The sequence below is a fragment of the Myotis yumanensis genome, unplaced genomic scaffold (assembly GCF_028538775.1).
Source record: "Myotis yumanensis isolate MYYU_CA2020_CCGP unplaced genomic scaffold, mMyoYum1.0.hap1 SCAF_8, whole genome shotgun sequence".
Taxonomy (NCBI): domain Eukaryota; kingdom Metazoa; phylum Chordata; class Mammalia; order Chiroptera; family Vespertilionidae; genus Myotis; species Myotis yumanensis.
The window spans coordinates 13,246,501-13,253,405 of record NW_027223759.1 but is presented as its reverse complement, the minus strand read 5'-3'; the positions used below and the strand labels follow the sequence as shown (position 1 = coordinate 13,253,405).

The 6,905-nt window shown below is 44.0% G+C and overlaps 1 protein-coding gene across 2 annotated transcripts in view; it reads left to right on the top strand.

The window, feature by feature from the left end:
• The first annotated feature begins 457 nt into the window (after nucleotides 1-457).
• CMKLR2 (chemerin chemokine-like receptor 2) overlaps nucleotides 458-6,905 on the top strand; it is a 51,116-nt gene continuing 44,668 nt past the window's right edge. For both annotated transcript variants that reach the window (XM_070421950.1, XM_070421947.1), the window contains exon 1: nucleotides 458-670. The gene's annotated coding sequence lies outside the window, so the exon portion shown is untranslated. The remainder of the gene's footprint in view (nucleotides 671-6,905) is intronic.

Below are 6,905 nucleotides of genomic sequence, written 5' to 3'. Positions count from 1 at the left end.
TGTGAGATGCAGGCCTGTGGTTACCAGATCTGGCCGTGTTTCGTTTTTTTTCAGGAGCTGATAATCTGGATCTCCTGATTTTTAAATGATGGAAATTAATTCAAACACTAAAAAACACTGCACAGCACAAACAGAACACATCAGCAGCTGCAGGATGCCCCAGGCAACCACTTTCCTAATGAAAAATGCAAGCAGTGCTTGAACCAGTTAAAGAAGTCAAGCAAATGCGCTTTCTTCTCCAAACCTTTTTCTAGCCCAAAATGTGACATTTTAGGAAGATCCAGATACACTTACATCATAACCATAATGTGCAGTTTAACAAGAGAAGTAGCATAATTAGAGTAAATAGTTGGGAGCGGCCTGAACTCCCAGAGCAATCCTTTCTCTTGAGTCAGGGCCAAGGGTGGTTCACCCAGATGCCTGTCGACTAAGTGATACACACCAGATTTATTTAACCACTGGCAAACTGCATTTCTTTTTCTAGAGCAGTAAATTAAGAGATTATTGGCCTCCCTTGGTTACAAAAAGAGGAAACAATTTTTCCAAGACTCAGGGTAGCCGCAACCAGTTCTCCCAGAGAAATTATTAACCACCAAGATTCAGAGAACAGAGCTCTCGGCTTCTGCCCACGACCCTCCCGGCGGCTGCCGCCACAGGCACCTTTCCAGAGGTGAGTGTTTTCTTTGCCTTCCAAAAGCTTCCGGGCCTTGAGCATCTGAGGTTTAGTTAAGAAAACCAGGCTAAATCCTCCTATTTGGACCTCATTTGATTTGGCATTTGGCATATTAAAAGGGAAGGTTTATTCAAATTAGAGATAACAATGGACGCTGTTCCCGGCATTTCTGCAGGTAATTAGAGCTTTGTGTATCTTAATTAAAAAGATGTAGAGCTAAATCCCCTAGCATATTTACTCAGCATCCTCAAGGCTCAGTTCCTGCAGGGGCCATACAGAATTAAAAGCAAGAATGTGCAAAAGGCTTTGTCCTCAGTGGCCTTTAAGAAGTCTCTGGTTTAAAAGGCATGAATGCTGCCCTTTATGGCCAGGTTGGCATGGCTCCTCCATGTGACCTCCCAGGGCCACTGAGTCTGCGCTTGGGCGTCCTGTTTCAGTGCCGAGGAAAAGCTTTGCTTGGTTGGGTCCAGCCTCGCTGTTCAACCCAATCAAGGCCCCAAAGTCTAATCTCCATCCCTGCTTACCCCGAAGAAACAGGCCTGAGAAAGGCACGTACGCAAGGAGACAGTCACCTCCTTGCATGACAAGAGGTAACACATGGAAAGCAGGGAAGTCTTTCCACTTCTCACACATCGGTCTCTTTTATTTAAAAACTGTCCATTTGTATACTATCTCTTTCCAGTGGTTATGTTCTGGGATGATTTTCTTTTCTTTTTTGTACAAACAACAACAAAAGGGTTAGAAATGACCATTAACAAAAATAAATATGTTGACGCAAGACACATCCAAACCTCAGAGGCAAATTCTCAGTGGATTGAGAAAATGCATCAGAGAATGTCAGTTTTGCAGCTTATTTTATACATTAGAATAAAAAGAGGGGACCTAAGGAGGGTTACATGAAGTCCATTGGTGGCAGTGAAACCAAAATGTGGGGTTTAGGTCTGTGTTCTTTGTCTCGCAAAATCGATGAATGAATTTGTAGACAAAAACAGTTAGCAGAAGCAAAGTCTATTGAGAGAAGCCAGTCCTGGAAAAGGTGCAGCTGGGATTCCAAAAGCAGATCCGTGTCCAGAGCTTCCATTTTATGTTGCAGCCTGGATTGGGGGGGGTGCGGAGGGGGGGGGCGGTGGGAGTGCGAGCGAGCGCACTTTTTTGTCTAGGGGCAGACACATGTCTTGCTAGCTCCTGATTGGTTCTTTCTTTCTAAGAATTTTGCCTTAGTAACATTCTTGGGATTGGTTATACGCCTCACTGCCTTGTGATTAGTTATCTCCGTAAACTGCTTGTCTTAGCAACATCCAGACATTTTAAAGTTTATGTCTCCTGTGTGCCCTTCTTTCCCTGCCCAGCTGGGTTGCCTTAGTAACTCTCCCCAGTTGGTTCCTGGGTTCTACTTCCTCTCCCCCATGGCTCGTCCCTGTCTACCTAGTTTCCTTCTGTCTCCTCAGTAGATTAAAGGGGCAGGAGAAAGAAAGGGTAGGGTCTCTAGGTCTGGACACAAAGAGACGCGTACTTATTTTGCATGGTGGGTACAGAGTAGGTAATAATGTACAGCACAGAGAGGTGGTATTCGGGGAACAAGGTGACAATGAGGGGTTCTGTGTGGTCTGAGCCTCCGGTGCAGTGGGTGTGCCCTGAGCATTCTGGGAAATGAGATTACTCTGACGTTTCAAATGTCTGTTATCTTAGATGCAAAAAGACAACAGACAGGTTTGACTTTTCCCTCTAAGGTTATGCTCTTACCCCATCCTAGTGGTCCCCCATTTCAGCAAGACAAATGATGACACTAAGACTTCCAGGAATGCAACCTGAATTCCCTGACCTTATTGCTGAGTTTCTACAGTCACAGAAAACCACACATGAGACAGATAAATCAGAAGTGCGTAAGCGAGCGCGCACACATACACACACACACACACACACACACACACACACACAATCACCTGATTCTGATTCTGAAGCTAAGGGAGAGGAGAGCAAATCAAAGAAGAAGAAAGAAGTGTCATTACAGCCAGGAGGCTTTCCCCAGGGTTTGGAATGGAGCAGATTACTGGAGAGACAGGCTCCATTGGAGAACTCATGTTCCTGATGAAATGGAAAATCTCTAAGGAGGTTGACCTAGGCCAGTGATGGCGAACCTACGTCACCTCTGACACGCGAACTCATTTTTTTGGTTGATTTTTCTTTGATAAATGGCATTTAAATATATAAAATAAATATCAAAAATATAAGTCTTTGTTTTACTATGGTTGCAAATATCAACAAATTTCTATATGTGACACGGCACCAGAGTTAAGTTAGGGTTTTTTAAAATGCTGACACCCCGAGCTCAAAAGGTTCGCCATCACTGACCTAGGTCCTGCAAAGGAAGCCAATGTCAGGTGCCCCTAGGTTGTCATATCCTCTACGGGGAAAGGTTGACGTGGCATTCCTACCCCTCAGAGGATGTGACAAGAATTAATTCTCCCGAGTACCTGCCCCTGTCACATCTGACTGTGGGTTTCAAGTGGGGAGGAGAAGGGAGTTCTACTTGACACAAAGGGGTGGCTTGAGAAGATGTCCTTTAAAGAGCCAGTATAGTTTCTGTGCCCTACAGCAGGCCCGGTGCTTTAAAGCCTTTCCATGCTGTACAGTTTGCACACCAATCCCAGGGGAGGGGGAGGTATGTTTCAAGGCAAACCTTTCTGTACTTTTGCTGAGAAAAGCAAAGGGCCTTCTATGAGGGACACAACTTGCAGAATAGATGTGTGGGAGAGCAAGAAGACACTGTTGATCAAGCAAGTCAAACTCAAAGGCTAACACGGGCCAAAGAAAGAAGGTTTTAGTTTATGTGGGCCGCAAAAAAACAAAAGCTTCAATTTTCATAGAAATGTAGGTTTATTTTGATAGACACATGCTGAATACAAAGGGCTGAAATAAATGAGTCATCGTTAACATAAAATAATAGAACATTTTAATAAACATTAATATTTTTCTTTTCTTTTTTATTTATTTTTATTTTTTTTATAATTTTTATTTCTTGAAGTTTTACAAAGAGTATTACATATGTCTCCTTTTTCCCCCCCTTGACATTCCCCCGACCCCTACCCCCTAGTGTCTTGTGTCCGTTGGTTATTCTTATATGCATGCATATAAGTCCTTTGGTTGATCTCTTAACCCCCCCCCCCCCCCCCCCACAAACCCTCCTCAGGCTTCCCACTGTAGTTTGACAGTCTGTTCAATGTTGCTCTGCCTCTGCATCTACCCCTGTTCATCAGTCTATACTGGTCCCCATTATCTGTCCCAACCTCACTGGAGCAGTCCCAACCTCACCGGAGCCGTCTCGGCCTCACCGGGGCCATTTCAACCTCACCGGGGCCGTCCCTACCTCACCGGGGCTGTCCCTACCTCACCGGGGCCATCCCGACCTCACCGGGGCCATTTCAACCTCACCAAGGCCATCCCGACCTCACTGGGGCTGTTTCAACCTCACTGGGGCCGTCCCTACCTCACCGGAGCCGTTTCAACCTCACCGGGGGGCGTCCCAACCTCATCGGGGCCGTTTCAACCTCACCAGGGCGTCCCGACCAAAATTAATATTTTTCTTGAACATTAACTTATCAGACACTGAACAACTGCACAAATTAATAAGCATAACGCAAATAAACCTATTTTTCTTGTTCTCTGAAAGTGAAATATTTTCTGTTGTGCACACCAAACAAGTCAGTTCAAGACTAATGATGTGGCAATTGGCTACTAAAATATTCGCTGCTAGTATTAGTGGGGAGAAATGGTGCGCCTGTGCGTAACTGTGTGTAAAGCGTGTAAGGTTCTCAACCTTCCTAATGCTGCAACCCTTTAATACAGTTCCTCATGTTGTGGTGACCCCCAATTTCATTGTTACAAATTGAACATAATTAAAGCATAGTGATTAATCACAAAACAATATGTAATTATATGTGTTTTCCAATGGTCTTAGGCGACCCCTGTGAAAAGGTTGTTAGACCCCCAAAGGGGTCGCGACCCACAGGTTGAGAACCGCTGGTATAAGGGAAATGAATGCAACAGGATTATAGTAATCAGTCATTAGTGAACATTGTAGTTCGTTATTAATAATTATGTATAACAGAATATTGTAAAAATTAAGTTATGGAATTTTTATCAAAACGTTTCTTATATACCGTTATATTGGCTGGGCCTCATGCAGGCCACAGGCCACTAGTTTGACATGCTTGTTGTAGATCTTCAGCGAGCATCTCCTTCCCAATAGAGTTAACTGCATTTCTGCAACATAGCAAGTGTGTACTTTTGGGCTATTACTGGCATATCATTTGGGTGTGGGAGGGATGAGGTGGACAGGAAGGGAAATGGGTAGGATAGTTTTTATTAAAATTTTGGGCCTGTTTGGGGAAATGGTGAAACAATGGAAGGAACAAACAACTAATGAAGGCAGGGGGCGGGGGGGGGCGGGGGGGGTGGGGGGGGGGGCGGGGCGGGGGGGAGAAACTTTCCAAGAATAAGCCTTCCTAGTACTGTGGGACCATATTATCCAATCAAGAGGGTTGGATGTTAATGCATCCTTTGAATTGATTTATGACCAAAAGGGGGCAGTGGGGATGAAAAGGGACCACATACTAAATCTGACAAGTTCAGGGGGAGCCAGTGTGGTGGGCCACACAAATGCAGAGACTGAAAGTAACCAACCACACAGGAGCATCTGAACATTATTATTATTATTATTATTATTATTATTATTATTATACAGATACTGTATCTTTTTTAAAAATTGATTTCAGAGAGGAAGGGAGAGGGAGAGAGAGATAGAAACATCAATAATAAGAGAGAATCATTGATTGTCTGCCTCCTGTATGCCTCCTACTGGGGATCATCGACCCCACAACCCCTAATCAGGAATAAAACCATAACTACCTGGTTTATAAGTCAATGCTCAACCTCTGAGCCACACCAGACGAGCTGAACATAATTTTTAACTAAAAGTGAGTTATGGCGATAGTCAAGTCTCATCCCAGACCTTGACAAAGGTCAATCTCTACCTTAAGGGAGCCTGTCTATTGCCTTTTTTTGTATCCAAGATAACATCACATTTGAAATGTCAGCGTAATCTCCTTTACTGGACCCCTCGGGGCACACCCACTGCACCAGAGCACAAGATCATCCAGGACCCCTTTTTGTTATCTTGTTCCCTGAATAGCATCTCTATGTACTATAAATGTGGTGTGTAGAGTCAGTGCCTGGGACTGAACTCCAACTCTGCAACAGACAGTAGAGGCCATCTTACTAGATCTCCAATGAGCTGTCTCACCAGCTTAACCAATGCACCACCCAACATCCTGGCTGATATCCACTGCACTCACTGCACGAAGGGTGGCATTTCAGCTTCAACTATTTTTGAATAATGGACCAACTGTAAGGCATATCTTAAGGGAGCTCCTCAAATGTGCAGCTGAGACATTTGATTTACTGTTCCTGAGTTTTTTGGACCAATTTTTATTTATTTTTTATTTTATTTATTTATTTTTATTGATTTTGTTTTTACAGAGAGGAAGGGAGAGGGATAGAGAGTTAGAAACATCAATGAGAGAGAAACATTCATCAGCTGCCTCCTGCACACCCCCTACTAGGGATGTGCCCGCAACCAAGGTACATGCCCTTGACCGGAATCAAACCTGGGACCCTTCAGTCTGTGCAGGTAGACGCTCTATCCACTGAGCCAAACCGGTTAGGGCATTTGGACCAATTTTAAAGGTAAGTAATCATATGATTCAACTCTATTGTTTTAGGTGGTAGCGAAACATAAAAATGTGTACACTTTCCTGAGTTTCGGTGTGTACTGTGCTTAAACTATGCTTGGCACCTAGTAACTGTTTGCCAAATGTCATTTCTCATCCTTCTCTATCCTTTGCTCCTCAATGCTTGCCGCTCTACCACCAAAAAATAAACTCGAAACCGTGTAAAGTAACAAACACTTAAAATTCTTCTCAAAAATGTCTTTTGTGGGTGAAATTGTGCTTTTGTGTGGCGACAGAAGGTAGCATATAACTAGTAGTAAATGCTCACATTGCTGAAGCAAAGCAGTGGGAGCTGGTGCCTAAGCAGAGTGCTCTACTACTTGCTACTCCTTCAACCAGCACATCTGTGCTGGGGTCATACTGAAAAGAGGTAGGCCAGGATTATTACTGGTGGTTACTTCTGTGGAATCAAGGGATTGGGACCTGAGGGAAAATGTGAGGGA